This window comes from Hyperolius riggenbachi, chromosome 7, assembly GCF_040937935.1.
Source record: "Hyperolius riggenbachi isolate aHypRig1 chromosome 7, aHypRig1.pri, whole genome shotgun sequence".
NCBI classification, from domain to species: domain Eukaryota; kingdom Metazoa; phylum Chordata; class Amphibia; order Anura; family Hyperoliidae; genus Hyperolius; species Hyperolius riggenbachi.
The window spans coordinates 231,042,833-231,059,941 of NC_090652.1; the positions used below are offsets into that span (position 1 = coordinate 231,042,833).

At 43.4% G+C, this 17,109-nt stretch overlaps 1 protein-coding gene across 3 annotated transcripts in view; it reads right to left on the reverse strand.

The window, feature by feature from the left end:
* Positions 1 to 17,109, reverse strand: part of SPAG16 (sperm associated antigen 16) — a 1,402,284-nt gene that overhangs the window by 491,201 nt on the left and 893,974 nt on the right. The gene's annotated exons all lie outside the window — the stretch shown is intronic.

Below are 17,109 nucleotides of genomic sequence, written 5' to 3' on the forward strand. Positions count from 1 at the left end.
TATACTGCCAGCCTTCAAAGGAGGCAGCTAGGCGAATTGCATAACAAATGTATGCAAATTCCTCAGCAGCAGAGCAGGTCAGAAACTTGCAAAAGAAAAGACAGGTCTCTCTTCCAGAGACCTGCAGCCCACAGACTAGAGGAATGGCCTGTGCAGCCAGCTGAGCGGATCATTACAATAAATAAGCACTTGATTGGAGAGCTAAGCTGCTTTTTTTTCCTGGCCTCCTCCTAGTAGTGCGGTGCGGGCATGACATGGCACAATCTCTAATTTCTTTGACATTACTCGCACAATTTTCATACTTCATGCAGCTGTTCCAGATATATTTCCTCTAAAAAAGTTAGTTATGTGACCCAGGATCCATTCACAAATATTGTTTTCATTTTGGATGTGTATACTCCCATGGCTCCATATTATAAATAATATAAATGAGGTATATACAGTAACAAAACAATGACAGCACACAGTTAATACACAAGTGGACAAGTCAACTAATAGATTGTACATAGAGGTGTAAAATGTATACCCACATAAAAAAAAAAACAATGATGGGTTACCATTAATACGCAGCTGTACAGGTCACCTATTGGATTGTACACAGAGTAAGAAAATACTCTATGTACCCGCATTACACAGCAGTACATTAGGGGAAGCAGCCATGACCAATCAAGTTTACTTTCTAAGGGAGTGTGGATTAAAACAATTAGTAAAGGGAAAAGGCAGACAAATAACATTTATATTATACTTTTCTCCTGGCAGACTTAAAGTGCCAGAGCTGCAGTCACTAGGGCATGCTCTGTAGGCAGTAGTAGTGTTAAGGAGTCTTGCCCAAGGTCTCCTACTGAATAGGTTCTGGCTTATGGAACAGGAAGAGCCAAGTTTTGAACCTAGGTCTCCTGTGTCAGAGGCAGAGCCCTAAACCAGTACAATATCCACAATCCAGACACCAAGAGAAGGCTGTGTACAAAGTGGTAGAAGCAATAAGACAGACAAATCCTGCAGTAGAGGAAGACATCCAGATCAAGGCACACTCCACACTTTTTGAAGATTATGAAGTTCATGCTCAGGCATTGCTACTGAAACAGGATTAACCAATTAACCTTCCTGGACGTAAAACTTACGTCCAGGAGGCCATGTGCGCCCCCGCACGCTCCCGCGGTCGATCGCGCGTGTGCACGCGCTCTCGCGGCCTGCGGTTCGTTAGCCAGGCAATCAGTGAATCGGGCTATGGTGCCCGATCACTGATTCCTCTCCCCCGGAGAAAAAGCGACAGCTTCTCTCGGAAGCTTCCCTTTTTCTGGCTCTGGCTTCCCCCAGGCGTCTCTCTAAGCGTATGTTACGCTTAGAGTGACGTCATGTAAACAAACTCATGGCTAAAAACTACAAGTAAATGTAAAAAAATAATAAAACTACACATATATTTACATTTAAAAATTACAATTTACATCCCACCCTCCCAAAAATACCCACATAAAATGTTTAATAAAAAAAAACCAAAAAACATTACAACAAAAAAATAAAAAAAGGTAAATATTTACCTAAGGGTCTAAAATTTTTAAATATCAATGTAAAGATGAAATATTTATATTTTTTTTAAATTATAAGCTTGTAAATAGTGATGGATGCTAAACGGAAAAAATGCACTTTTATTTCCAAATAAAATATTGTCGCCATACATTGTGATAGGGACATAATTTAAATGGTGAAATAACCGTGACAAATGGGTAAATACAATACATCAGTTTTAATTATGGAGGCATGTATTATTTTAAAACTATAATGGCCGAAAACTGAGAGATAATGAATTTTTTCCGTTTTCTTCTTATTCTTCCTGTTAAACTGCATTTACAGTAAAGTGGCTCGTAGCAAAATGTACCCCCCAAAGAAAGCCTAATTGGTGGCGGAAAAAACAAGATATAGATCAGTTCATTGTGATAAGTAGTGATAAAGTTATAGGCTAATCAATGGGAGGTGAACATTGCTCGGATGCATAAAGTGAAAACGACTGAATGCGAAGTGGTTAATGTACTAATGAAAAATCAGCTTACATGCGAAATATGGAGCCACAAGATAACCCTAGGATGGATAAACAGAATAGGTAGTCTGACTTTGGCTATCTTGCTGAAATGTATTTACCGGTATTTATTATTTGGTGGGAGAATTGGTTGTTAGGTTTTGACACTTATGCACCATACATATCTGTACCCCTCACGAGGCCCGCTAAGGGTGAAACATGTTGAGTGTGTGTGTAGCTGCTGAGGTCACTAACTCACCAATATAGTTAGCTTACAATAGGAGCAGAGAGGGAAGGCTTTTTCAGGCAACACAATATATTGTGGCATATGCTTAGTAGCTGGCTGGGCTGAGTCATATGACCAGAGAGCCAGTTCTCAGCTTACTCTCAGCCTAGGAAAGGGATAGAAATTATATCTATCCCTCCTCCTCTTCTAAATAGTCTAAAGTGTCCCAACACGCACTCTATTGCGTGTTGTATAAGGTGTGGACACTAGTTTCTTGTATATATTTATGTTGTCGTTTGCCCCATCTATTAAGATTTTATATGTAAACCAATAAAAGTTACATTTTAAGTGCTTTGAGCGGCTTTTTCTGCTGGAACAAATAATTAAGTTAATTCTTCCTCATACCGAATTAGTGAGTGTTTTGTAATTGCTTTTCCTTACACATCAGGAAGGAGTCAATCAAGGTGAGTCACAATAAATGTGGGCACTGAAGGTGGCAAGTAAATTCATGTGCCATCATAGGGGTCCAAGTGAAAAGCTGCTAATAGCGGCTATAACAGCACCAAGCGCCACACAGCCACAAAGGGCGATGAGACTGCCTACTATAGAAACTGTGGCTATGCCACTTGCTATTTCTAGTCACAGTTTCTATAGTGGGCAGTCTCAGGGCCTGCAATTTTTAGTGTGTGCCTCAGGTACCCAAATTCACTTCCGCTATGAATGGCTTTTTAAAAGGCATCCTATGGCAAAGCTCATTATTGTTAGGCATAGAGAGGGAAAGGTTAGTGCTAGGAGTAGGTGCAGGTGAATCACTTTAGGCTTAGATAGAGGTTTAGTGTTAGGTGTAGGTGGGGGTGATTCATTTTAGGCTTAGATAGAGGGTTAGTGTTAGGAGTAGGTGGGGATGGTTAGTTTTAGCCATAGATGGGGAGGAAGTAAGTGTTAGGAGTATGAGGGGGGTGAGTAGTGTTAGGCATAGATAGGGAGGAGGTAAGTGTTAGGAGTATGAGGGGGTGATTAGTGTTAGGCATAGATAGGGAAGGGTTAGTGTTAGGAGTATGAGGGGGGTGATTAGTATTAGGCATAGATAGGGAAGGGTGAGTGTTAGGAGTATGAGGGGTGATTAGTGTTAGGCATAGATAGAGAGGAGTTAGTGTTAGGAGTAGGTGGGGTGAGGTGGTTAGTATTAGGCATAGATAGCGGAGGGTTAGTGTTAGGAGTATGAGGGGAGTGATTAGTGTTAGGCATAGATAGGGAAGGGTAAGTGTTAGGAGTATGAGGGGGTGATTAGTGTTAGGCATAGATAGAGAAGAGTTAGTGTTAGGAGTAGGTGGGGTGAGGTGGTTAGTGTTAGGCATAGATAGCGGAGGGTTAGTGTTAGGAGTATGAGGGAAGTGATTAGTGTTAGGCATAGATAGGGAAGGGTTAGTGTTAGGAGTATGAGGGGGGTGATTAGTATTAGGCATAGATAGGGAAGGGTGAGTGTTAGGAGTATGAGGGGAGTGATTAGTGTTAGGCATAGATAGGGAAGTGTTAGTGTTAGGAGTGGGTGGGGTGGTTAGTTTTAGCCATAGAGAAGGAATGGTTTGTGTAAGAGTTAGGATACAGATGGTAATAGCAGAATATCAATAAAATGACTGATGTTTTACAATAGCAGATGAATAGCGGATAGTAACATTACCAATATTCTACTACCGCTATTATGTGCTCGGGCAGCCCAGTGGCGTAGTAGTCTCGCCCTGCATCGCTGGGTCCCCAGTTCAAATCCCAGCCAGGTCAACATCTGCAAGGAGTTTGTATGTTCTCCCCGTGTCTGTGTGGGTTTCCTTCAGGCACTCCGGTTTCCTCCCACATCCCCAAAAACATACAGATAGGTTAATTGGCTTCCCCCCAAATTGGCCCTAGACTACAATGCATACACTACACTAGACATATGACTATGGTAGGGATTAAATTGTGAGCCCCTCTGAGGGACAGTTAGTGACAAAACAATATACTCTGTACACAGCACTGCGGAAGATGTCAGCGCTATATAAATACTAAATAATAATAATAATGTGCTCGTTGTTTCACACGGCATTTGCAAATGTACACAGTGAAGGCCTCTGTCATAACGTAGCGTCAGCTATCAGTAAAATGCCTAGGAAGATTCAATATATTCTAAATGCTTGCATTTTTACATGTAGCTTGTATTTTTGAAATGATTATAGGGCTATTTTAAAATGCACAGCACAGATTGCTTGCAGCACATTTAGATTATACATTCACACATCAGGCAATCAGGTATACCTCTCTACTCTGTGAAAACCAGACTGAGAATTGAAATTTTTGCGATAACAAGACATCATAACATGCTTTATAAAGAACACTGAACCACTCACATCCGAACAGCAGTCATCTTTCAGGTTCCATGGCAACTTCTTTTACACATAACAGCAGAGACTCTTACTGAGCCAGATTGGAAATTTCAGCTTATGGCCATGATGATGAGAATTTTACATAAAAAAGTTGAAAGCTTTTTTTATTTCAGATTTTTTTTTACATATCACTGTGTGTGTGCGTGTATATATATATACATATATATATATATATATATATATATATATATATATATATACATATATATATATATATATATACATATATATATATATATATATATATATATATATATATATATATATATATACATATATATATATATACATATATATATATATACATATATATATATATATATATATATATATTTGAGTATATATATATAGCTATGAGGAGACAGTTGCACCTTTGATATGCATTTTTATCTTTGCTGCACAAAGTGGGTGAATAAAATAAAACAGGCAGCATTGTCAATCATCAGTAAGGAAACTGGAGGCACCCATATTGAATAAAATATCTAAAAACAGCTTAAAAATTAAATGTTAACACTGGCTGCTGTTGGACTCAAAGCACTTTAGAGTGGCAGCCACTAAGGCCCCACTATTTAGTAGGCTACCCTAGAGTATTATGTCACAGAAGATGTCTTTAACCACTTAACGACCGCCCCCAGCCGATGGGCGGCGGCAAAGACCGGTCCCAAACGACCGCAATACGCCCATCGGCGGGGGCGGCTGCGGGAGTGGCTATGCGGCGATCGCGTCATTCGTGACGCGATCAGCCGCCGGGGACTGGCTCCGCCCCCCGTTCGCCGTAACCCGCCGGCCGTTCGGAAGCGCCGGCGGGTTACTGGCATCCGGATCGCCGCTGCAACAGTGTATAATAGGCTTTGTAATGTATACAAAGCCTATTATACTGGCTGCCTCCTGCCCTGGTGGTCCCAGTGTCCGAGGGACCACCAGGGCAGGCTGCAGCCACCCTAGTCTGCACCCAAGCACACTGATTTCCCCCCCCCCTGCCCCCTGATCGCCCACAGCACCCCTCAGACCCCCCCCTGCCCACCCCCCAGACCACTGTTTGCACCCAGTCACCCCCCTAATCACCCATCAATCACTCCCTGTCACTATCTGTCAACGCTATTTTTTTTTTAAGTCCCTAATCTGCCCCCTACTCCCTCCTGATCACCCCCCCACCCCTCAGATTCTCCCCAGACCCCCCCCCAGACCCCCCCCCCCGTGTACTGTATGCATCTATCCCCCCTGATCACCTGTCAATCACCTGTCAATCACCTGTCAATCACCTGTCAATCACCCGTCAATCACCCCCTGTCACTGCCACCCATCAATCAGCCCCTGATCTGCCCCTTGCGGGCAATCTGATCACCCCCCCACACCAATAGATCGCCCGCAGATCCGACATCAGATCACCTCCCAAATCCATTGTTTACATCTATTCTCTCCTCTAAACACCCACTAATTACCCATCAATCACCCCCTATCACCACCTGTCACTGTTACCCATCAGATTAGACCCTAATCTGCCCCTTGCGGGCACCCAATCACCTGCCCACACGCTCAGATTGCCCTCAGACCCCCCCCCCTTATCAATTCGCCCGTGCAATATTTACATCTGTTCTCCCCTGTAATAACCCACTGATTACCTGTCAATCACCCATCAATCACCCCCTGTCACTGCCACCCATCAATCACCCCCTGTCACTGCCACCCATCAATCAGCCCCTAACCTGCCCCTTGCGGGCAATCTGATCACCCACCCACACCAATAGATCGCCCGCAGATCCGACATCAGATCACCTCCCAAATCCATTGTTTACATCTATTCTCTCCTCTAAACACCCACTAATTACCCATCAATCACCCCCTATCACCACCTGTCACTGTTACCCATCAGATTAGACCCTAATCTGCCCCTTGCGGGCACCCAATCACCTGCCCACACGCTCAGATTGCCCTCAGACCCCCCCCCCCCTTATCAATTCGCCCGTGCAATATTTACATCTGTTCTCCCCTGTAATAACCCACTGATTACCTGTCAATCACCCATCAATCACCCCCTGTCACTGCCACCCATCAATCACCCCCTGTCACTGCCACCCATCAATCAGCCCCTAACCTGCCCCTTGCGGGCAATCTGATCACCCACCCACACCAATAGATCGCCCGCAGATCCGACATCAGATCACCTCCCAAATCCATTGTTTACATCTATTCTCTCCTCTAAACACCCACTAATTACCCATCAATCACCCCCTATCACCACCTGTCACTGTTACCCATCAGATTAGACCCTAATCTGCCCCTTGCGGGCACCCAATCACCTGCCCACACGCTCAGATTGCCCTCAGACCCCCCCCCCCCTTATCAATTCGCCCGTGCAATATTTACATCTGTTCTCCCCTGTAATAACCCACTGATTACCTGTCAATCACCCATCAATCACCCCCTGTCACTGCCACCCATCAATCACCCCCTGTCACTGCCACCCATCAATCAGCCCCTAACCTGCCCCTTGCGGGCAATCTGATCACCCACCCACACCAATAGATCGCCCGCAGATCCGACATCAGATCACCTCCCAAATCCATTGTTTACATCTATTCTCTCCTCTAAACACCCACTAATTACCCATCAATCACCCCCTATCACCACCTGTCACTGTTACCCATCAGATTAGACCCTAATCTGCCCCTTGCGGGCACCCAATCACCCGCCCACACCTCAGAACGCCCTCAGACCCCAGCCCTGATCACCTCGCCAGTGCATTGCTTGCATCTATTTCCCCCCTCTAATCACACCTTGAGACACCCATCAATCACCTCCTGTCACCCCCTAGCACACCTACCCATCAGATCAGGCCCTAATTTGCCCCGTGTGGGCTCCTGATCACTCGGCCAAACCCTCAGATCCCCCTCAGACCCCCTTCCGATCACCTCCCCAGTGCATTGATTGCATCTATTTTCCCCTCTAACCGCCCCCTGAGACACCCATCAATCACCTCCTGTCACCCCCCTAGCACTCCTATCCATCAGATCAGGCCCAATACATCCTGTCATCTAAGAGGCCACCCTGCTTATGACCGATTCCACAAAATTTGCCCCCTCATAGACCACCTGTCATCAAAATTTGCAGATGCTTATACCCCTGAACAGTCATTTTGAGAAATTTGGTTTCCAGACTACTCACAGTTTTGGGCCCGTAAAATGCCAGGGCAGTATAGGAACCCCACAAGTGACCCCATTTTAGAAAGAAGACACCCCAAGGTATTCTGTTAGGTGTATGATGAGTTCATAGAATATTTTATTTTTTGTCAAAAGTTAGCGGAAATTGGATTGTTATTGTTTTTTTCACAAAGTGTCATTTTTCACTAACTTGTGAGAAAAAATAAAATCTTCTATGAACTCACCATACTCCTAACGGAATACCTTGGGGTGTCTTCTTTCTAAAATGGGGTCACTTGTGGGGTTCCTATACTGCCCTGGCATTTTAGGGGCCCTAAACCGTGAGGAGTAGTCTAGAAAACAAATGCCTCAAAATGACCTGTGAATAGGACGTTGGGCCCCTTAGCGCACCTAGGCTGCAAAAAAGTGTCACACATGTGGTATCGCCATACTCAGGAGAAGTAGTATAATGTGTTTTGTGGTGTATTTTTACACATACCCATGCTGGGTGGGAGAAATCTCTCTGTAAATGGACAATTGTGTGTAAAACAAATAAAAAAATGTGTCATTTACAGAGATATTTCTCCCACCCAGCATGGTTATATGTAAAAATACACCACAAAACACATTATACTACTTCTTCTGAGTACGGCGATACCACATGTGTGACACTTTTTTGCAGCCTAACTGTGCTAAGGGGCCCAAAGTCCAATGAGTACCTTTAGGATTTCACAGGTCATTTTGAGACATTTGGGTTCAAGACTACTCCTCACGGTTTAGGGCCCCTAAAATGCCAGGGCAGTATAGGAACCCCACAAGTGACCCCATTTTAGAAAGAAGACACCCCAAGGTATTCTTTTAGGTGTATGATGAGTTCATAGAAGATTTTATTTTTTGTCACAAGTTAGCGGAAATTGATATGTATTGTTTTTTTTTTCACAAAGTGTCATTTTCCGCTAACTTGTGACAAAAAAAAAATCTTCTATGAACTCACCATACTCCTAACAGAATACCTTAGGGTGTCTTCTTTCTAAAATGGGGTCACTTGTGGGGTTCCTATACTGCCCTGGCATTTTAGGGGCCCTAAACCGTGAGGAGTAGTCTAGAATCCAAATGCCTCAAAATGACCTGTGAATAGGACGTTAGGCCCCTTAGCGCACCTAGGTTGCAAAAAAGTGTCACACATGTGGTATCGCCGTACTCAGAAGAAGTAGTATAATGTGTTTTGGGGTGTATTTTTATACATACCCATGCTGGGTGGGAGAAATCTCTCTGTAAATGGACAATTGTGTGTAAAAAAAATCAAATAATTGTCATTTACAGAGATATTTCTCCCACCCAGCATGGGTATGTGTAAAAATACACCCCAAAACACATTATACTACTTCTCCTGAGTACGGCGGTACCACATGTGTGGCACTTTTTTGCACCCTAAGTGCGCTAAGGGGCCCAAAGTCCAATGAGTACCTTTAGGATTTCACAGGTCATTTTGCCACATTTGGTTTCAAGACTACTCCTCACGGTTTAGGGCCCCTAAAATGCCAGGGCAGTATAGGAACCCCACAAATGACTCCATTTTAGAAAGAAGACACCCCAAGGTATTCCGTTAGGAGAATGGCGAGTTCATAGAAGATTTTATTTTTTGTCACAAGTTAGCGGAAAATGACACTTTGTGAAAAAAAACAATTAAAATCAATTTCCGCTAACTTGTGACAAAAAAAAAAAATCTTCTATGAACTCACCATACATCTAACGGAATACCTTGGGGTGTCTTCTTTCTAAAATGGGGTAATTTGTGGGGTTCCTATACTGTCCTGGCATTTTAGGGGCCCTAAACCGTGAGGAGTAGTCTTGAAACGAAATTTCTCAAAATGACCTGTGAAATCCTAAAGGTACTCATTGGACTTTGGGCCCCTTAGCGCAGTTAGGGTGCAAAAAAGTGCCACACATGTGGTATCGCCGTACTCAGGAGAAGTAGTATAATGTGTTTTGGGGTGTATTTTTCCACATACCCATGCTGAGTGGGAGAAATATCTCTATAAATAGACAATTGTGTGTAAAAAAAATAAAAAAATTGTCATTTACGGAGATATTTCTCCCACCCAGCATGTGTATGTGTAAAAATACACCCCAAAACACATTATACTACTTTTCCTGAGTACGGCAATACCACATGTGTGGCACTTTTTTGCGGCCTAACTGCGCTAAGGGGCCCAAAGTCCAATGAGCATCTTTAGGCTTTACAGGGGTGCTTACAATTAGGCACCCCCCAAATGCCAGGACAGTAAACACACCCCACAAATGACCCCATTCTGGAAAGTAGACACTTCAAGGTATTCAGAGAGGAGCATAGTGAGTCCGTGGCAGATTTCATTTTTTTTTGTCGCAAGTTAGAAGAAATGGAAACTTTTTTTTTTTTTTTTTTTTTGTCACAAACTGTCATTTTCCGCTAACTTGTGACAAAAAATAAAATCTTCTATGAACTCACCATGCCTCTCACTGAATACTTTGGGATGTCTTCTTTCCAAAATGGGGTCATTTGGGGGGTATTTGTACTATCCTGGAATTTTAGCCCCTCATGAAACCTGACAGGTGCGCAGAAAAGTCAGAGATGCTTGAAAATGGGAAAATTCACTTTTGGCACCATAGTTTGTAAACGCTATAACTTTTACCCAATCCAATAAATATACACTGAATGTTTTTTTTTTTATCAAAGACATGTAGCAGAATAACTTTCGCGCTCAAATGTATAGGAAATTTTACTTTATTTGAAAAATGTCAGCACAGAAAGTTAAAAAAGTCATTTTTTTGACAAAATTCATGTCTTTTTTGATGAATATAATAAAAAGTAAAACTCGCAGCAGCAATCAAATAGCATCAAAAGAAAGCTGTATTAGTGACAAGAAAAGGAGGTAAAATTCATTTAGGTGGTAGGTTGTATGACCGAGCAATAAACCGTGAAAGCTGCAGTGGTCTGAATGGAGAAAAAGGCTCTGGTCCTTAAGGGGCGAAAAGACTGTGGTCCCGAAGTGGTTAACCAGTACACTATCAGTACAGGTGCTTACTTCTAGAATACAAATTACCAATGTTGTATTTGGGTGTGAAGTGGGGCAATCAGCATCTAAATTTGTCTCTAAGCACTGTCTGGGCACTTTTATTTGGCCTGAGGAAGTGGAAGCAGTGCCACGAAACGTGTTGGCAGTGCACATTGAAAGTAATTAATCATATGATTGTGTAAGCCACCTCAACTTTTTTTTCTTTTTAACTGGTTTTAACTTAGTTTTACCAGTATCCTTTTCTGATTATTCTTATTCTATTTTCGCATCAACTACTACACTATAAGGGCTCTTGGTGTCTCCTGTGTTTTGTTCCTTAAAGGTTCATCTTTATCTTTAAGAAAATTTTCATACCTTATTGACAACCAAAAAGTCAGCCTGACTCTTGATTAATATTTCCATGATGTTATTACAATAGTCCCTATATTAAATTGGATAGATAGTAGAATGTCGGTAAGAGTTCATAATGGACACCCTGACTATTGTTTAGGGATTCTCTTTCACACATGGAAAACTATATGTACTAAGGAAAACAACATCCAGAATTCAGCCAGTACCATCAGATGTTGGTTGTCTCATGGGGGGGGGAGAATGAAAAAGGTATGTGACCATTAGAGGCAAATGTTATTGCTACTTCTTTTGCCTTCAAAACAATTGAAACACCTTATATAGGTCCAGCCCAGAAGTTGTTGTGGAGGGTTCCATCTTAACAACATTTTCAATCCTTACAGCAAATTATCAGAGGCGTATGGAGCATAAAAACTTTCTTTGAGACTGATCTATATAAAAACATGTCAATTTCATTTAAGCTGTGCCACCCAGAAGTGGTGACACAACCATTTGCTGAGTCATCCAAAAGGAGTCAGGAGCCTTTTTCATGTCATCTTGAGCAAGGCAACCACTATACTGCTGCAGACTTCAGTCTTTTTGGAGAGTTCTGTCTGTGCATCAACCTCTTACAGTCTTAGTAGCATGGTGGTACCAGCCTACCAGTAGAAGAAGCAGGCCACCTTACTGAATCTACAGTTAAGTTGTTTAACTTGGTTGGGTTACATCTTCAAATGGGCTGGTTTAGGCCTTACACTGGGCTGGCTCAAGCCACATGCTTAAAGTGAACCCGAGATGAAAATAAACTGATGCGATAAACAATTATATTTATACTCCTACTCCTAAAAATGACTTTTTAAAGGTTTTTTTTCGATTTAAATATTTACAAAGTAGGTTTTTACTGTCTCTAATCAGTGGCAGCCTATTAAGTATCCCCGAGTTAGAAAAAGGTCAATAGTTTATGTATTTTATTTCTTCCTGCCCTCAGCAGTTCTATTCTGCCAGGAAAACTTTTATGGCTGTGATCGCGCCTTGAGGGGCTCACTACCCCCAAATCTCTCTACTTTTGAACTGTGATTGGACTTCCAGTATACAGAACTGTGGAGCGGAGGCCACTGAACGGACGGGCGACTTTTTTCGCCCCACAAGGATACATACGAATGTGTACGTACATGTACGCTTAAACGCATGTCTGGGGCATATTGTTAAATATTTTTATGTGATTGTCTTTGAACATAATTGGTTGTTTTTATTGAATTATTTTATTGTAAAAACCGATTGGTAAACTAAATACTCTGGGATTTCCCCCAATATGAAATACTATACTCAGAGGAAAGAGGTTAGATTACTTTTGGGACGTTCGGAGGTGGGAGAGCTGCCCCTGCCCCAGAGCGTTCCCAAAGAGAAAAATATCATCACACAAATGAGGAATTTAGAGGAACTACTAGAGAAGGAGATGAAACACTCCCTTGATATATTGTTTATGGAAAAGTACAAGGATGCCAAAATTGTACATCGAGGTCTGAGGGTCCCTATTCAGTCCGCCTTTATGTCCGATATAGATTACACGGAAGCGTGGGACAATTACTGGGATAGTAAATCCATCGAAGCTATGGATATTATTATTAAAAAGAGGGAATCCCTTACCTGCACTATACAGGCTGATATAGAGTCCAATATGGGTACCCTAGAGCAACATAGAGGGGACCCCTTTCTCCAGTCTTGGGACCGTAGGGTCACTAGTAGACTTTGCGATCTCGAGAGAGAGATCTTCCGCAGGAAGATGGAGAAGTTTGCCAGGGACCAGGCCGACTACGCTAGAGGCCATAATAGAGCATGGAAGGTGCCCAGGGGAGGCAATACTCCTAAACAGCATGTCCACCTTCCTCTCCCTGTAACGGGTGACCCCGGGGGACCCGCTAGACCACCCCCTCTTATGTCCATCCCTACTAGACCTAGACATGTGAGATGGGAGGACCAACAACTTGATCCATATGTCCCGCAGAGGAGGGCTAATATGCATGGGTTCCAGCCTGTTAGGCCCCACCCCGTAACACAATATGTTCCTTATGAACACCATGAGAGACCCCCCTTTAGGTCATCCAGGCAAAAACCTAGATATTTGAATTATAGAGAAAGAATGGATTCTTCCAACAGATCTGGGAAAATGGGTCAGAACCGCAATGATGGCGTAAGAACCTTTTATAATTCCAAGAGAATCCACCCCCCGGGGATCACTAAGCCACTATTGGGTGGACCTTTAGGAAACTCTGGCCAACCTGTAGGGCCTAATCAAATTGAAGTCTTATCACATAGTACAGCTGGGCTCACAAGTGAGGCCGCCGCATCTGTTATAGCGATGGTAGCAGATGATAGTTTTGACATTTCACTGGACAATTCCTACACAGACTTACCCACCACTGCCCCCTGTAGCCCCCTGGTGAGTGTAATGCAATTGGTGAGCGAGACTCGGGCGCTCGCCACAAACTCCAGAGACAGTTCACCGACTAATGTCAACAAAATTGTTTTGGAAGCCGAAATACATGCAGAACCCCAGACTAATACCCCGGAAGGAGAAGCTACCACAGATGTGGTGGTTAATCCTATTGTTGAACCCCCCATACATGAATCCCCGTCCCGGGATTCCCCTTGTAAGATTTTTTTAGGGGGGGACAGAATCCCAATCCCTCAGAGAATATCCAAGAGTCGACTCCCTATATTAATATACCCACGAATCACAGAATATTTCAGGAAAGACGGCCTGAAAAGATCCCTGTCAGACCTAGACCTCACAGAAGGGGTAAACGAGGGAATACTAAAACCCGGAAAGAAACGACAACTGTTGTAAATTCTATTGCTGGTCACAGCCCTGTGGTCCCTATCTTTAATCTATCCTCACATAGTTTATCCCCCAGTGAAGTGTCTGTTCTGAGTAAGGGCCTTTCTTTTTGTCCTAGTGACAAAGTAAACACTTTCCAGATTCTCACCGATGTACATGCATACATCCGTAAGCTATCCCTGCAAAGATACTTCTCCATCAAAAAGCAGAGGAGTACCCACAAAGGTGCGGATGCAGGGACAGTGGAAGTGGTGGGTACAGTGGATCTGAATGATCCGCTTGCCGCCGTGCCAGACAATCTGGTTGACATACTTATGTCTAGACCCATTACTACTGATTTAAAGGGGAAGTCTAAATTTAACCCTACTCAGTACAAGGGAGCCCAGGTGGAAACTTTTTGCCAATTGGTTACTGATGATATCCTCAAATTGTCCACCAAAACGCCATGTCGACCCAATCTCACTGGAATGGAAAGAAAGGCCCTTAAATTATTGAAAGACAATAATGCCATCGTCATCAGGGAAACTGATAAGGGGGGGGGGAGTGGTGGTCCAGGATCGAGATGTATATGTAGGGGAGGCACATAGATTATTGGGGGACCCTTTATACTATAGGAGGCTTACCTATGATCCTACGGATGACTTTCTTGACCAATATAGAGACCTAATTGGTCAAGCTCGTTCCAATGGTGTATTGAATCTTGATGAATACAACTATCTTAATATTGAGGCACCAAAGGTTCCATTCTTTTACCACCTCCCAAAGGTGCACAAATGCACCACTAACCCCCCAGCGCAGGCCCATTATTGCGGGAATGAATTCGATTACGAGTAGTCTGTCCCACTATATTGACCTTCACCTCCAGAAGTTTGTTTGTCAATTACCTGCGTACCTAAAAGACACTACACACACTTTACATCTAATAAGGGAATTAAAATGGTCTGTCCCCTCATACAGATGGGTTACACTTGATGTCTGTGCATTATATACAAATATACCCCATGACTTGGGCCTTAGAGCCGTTAGCTACTACTTGGAAGGAGACCCGCTCATGCCAGATATTCAGAAACAATTTATTTTAGATTCTATCGAGCTTATACTGAAGACCAACTATTTCACTTATTTGGACAATTTTTATTTACAGCTGCGTGGAACGGCGATGGGGACGAGGTTCGCTCCGGCCTTTGCCAATTTATATATGGGTTGGTTGGAGGACCAACTTGTTTGGTCCGCCGGCAACCCGTATCGGGCGAGCCTTGTCCTACATCGCCGTTTCATAGATGACATCTTATGTGTATGGGGGGGTCAGAGGAGGAACTAGCTGGCTATGTCCAGTATCTAAACGACAGCCCTTATGGACTGTCGTTCACTATGGAAACTGACCCCCTCAAAATACACTTTTTAGATTTGGAGATTAGAGTGGATCCTGTTAGTGCCAGGATTAGTACTCTGAATTATTTTAAAGCAACTGACAGGAATGGATACCTTGACTACTATAGTGCCCATTATAGGCCCTGGCTTAAAAATGTACCCTACGGCCAATTTAAACGACTACGTTGGAATTGTACGAGCGACGACGATTTTGATCGCCAGTCGACAATTTTAAAGACACGTTTTTTAGAAAAACACTATCCTATCCCCTTGGTAGACTCTGCCCTGGAGAGAGCCTCTGCCCTCTCATAACAGGAGTGTCTTCTACCAAAAACCCATATGGGAAGAAAATCGGGGGCATCTAAATCGATCACTAATCGGTTGCCCATTGTAGTCGACTTCTCTGGACAGGCTGGGGAATGCAGGCAGATTTTTGAAAAATATTGGCCGGTCCTTTTGAGCGACCCTGTGCTGAAGCACACCCTCCCCCCCAAACCCCAACTGGTGTTCCGAAGAGGCAAAACCATCAGGGGCTACATAGCACCAAGTAGATTGCCATCGAATGGAATTGCTACCAATGATGACAACCGGGCCAAATTGGGGTGCTATTCATGTAAGTCCAGACGATGCCTCTGTTGTAGCACCCTTAATGATGGTGCAGTTACCTTCCAGATTAATGGTTCTATACAATTCCCGATAAAGAGTCACGTGAACTGCCAGAGTACATATGTGGTCTATCTTTTGGTTTGCCCATGTAACCTGGGTTACGTGGGTCGAACCACCCAGAAATTCCAAACTCGTCTGAATAAACACAGATCCAATGTCACCAAGGGGGAACCCAAACATGGAGTGTCCAACCATTGTAACCTAGTACATAATAGGGATTTCAATGTATTGAGGGCTACTATCATAGAGCAGGTGCACCATTCTAACAAACATGAGAAATATCGTATTCTCTGCAGACGGGAATCCTATTGGATCCTAAAATTGGGGATGCTAGAGCCGGGAGGGCTTAACAAATGCCTGGAGGAGATGAGCCACCTGCAGTGCATGATGTAGTGCCAGCCTTGGGGGGGGGGGGGGGGTGATCCAGGGCCTGCTGGGTAGGTGGGTGTGGTGACGTGCGCATACGGGTGCGTGGGCATGTGCGTGCCGCGCTCTACGGGTGCGCCGTCTTCACGCCCACACATGTGTGGGTATGAAAATGACAACTATTTTATGGTTTTATATGTATTGGTTTGTATGTTAACCCTGTATATGCAGTGTTGCTGTATTGTTGTTAATAATGGTCTAGAGGGTTACTGTCAGGGATGACTATTGTAACCACTGTCTGGGTATGGGTACTCTCTCTGTTGTACTCTCTCTATTACTATTGGATTTACTGCTTGGGTATGGGTACTCCCTCTGTTGACACTGGGTGTCCTTTTCCTAGTACATTGAATCTCATATCCTTACTTATTTCCCTTCTATTCTATACTATACGGTAGCTGGGATCTTTTTGGATTCACTGGGACTCCGTAGTTACCCTGTAGAATGGGTTGATTGGCTGATATATAAGGGGCTGTTCCCCCTATGTTTTTGTAAGCTTTGACTTGAAAAAGCGGGGGTTGTTTCCCCGCGAAACGCGTTGTCTATGCTTGTGCATTAAACCTTTTTTAATTATCCCTGCCTATGTGCTTATTGCACTACTATCCTCCCCACTCCGTCTTTCTACCTCTA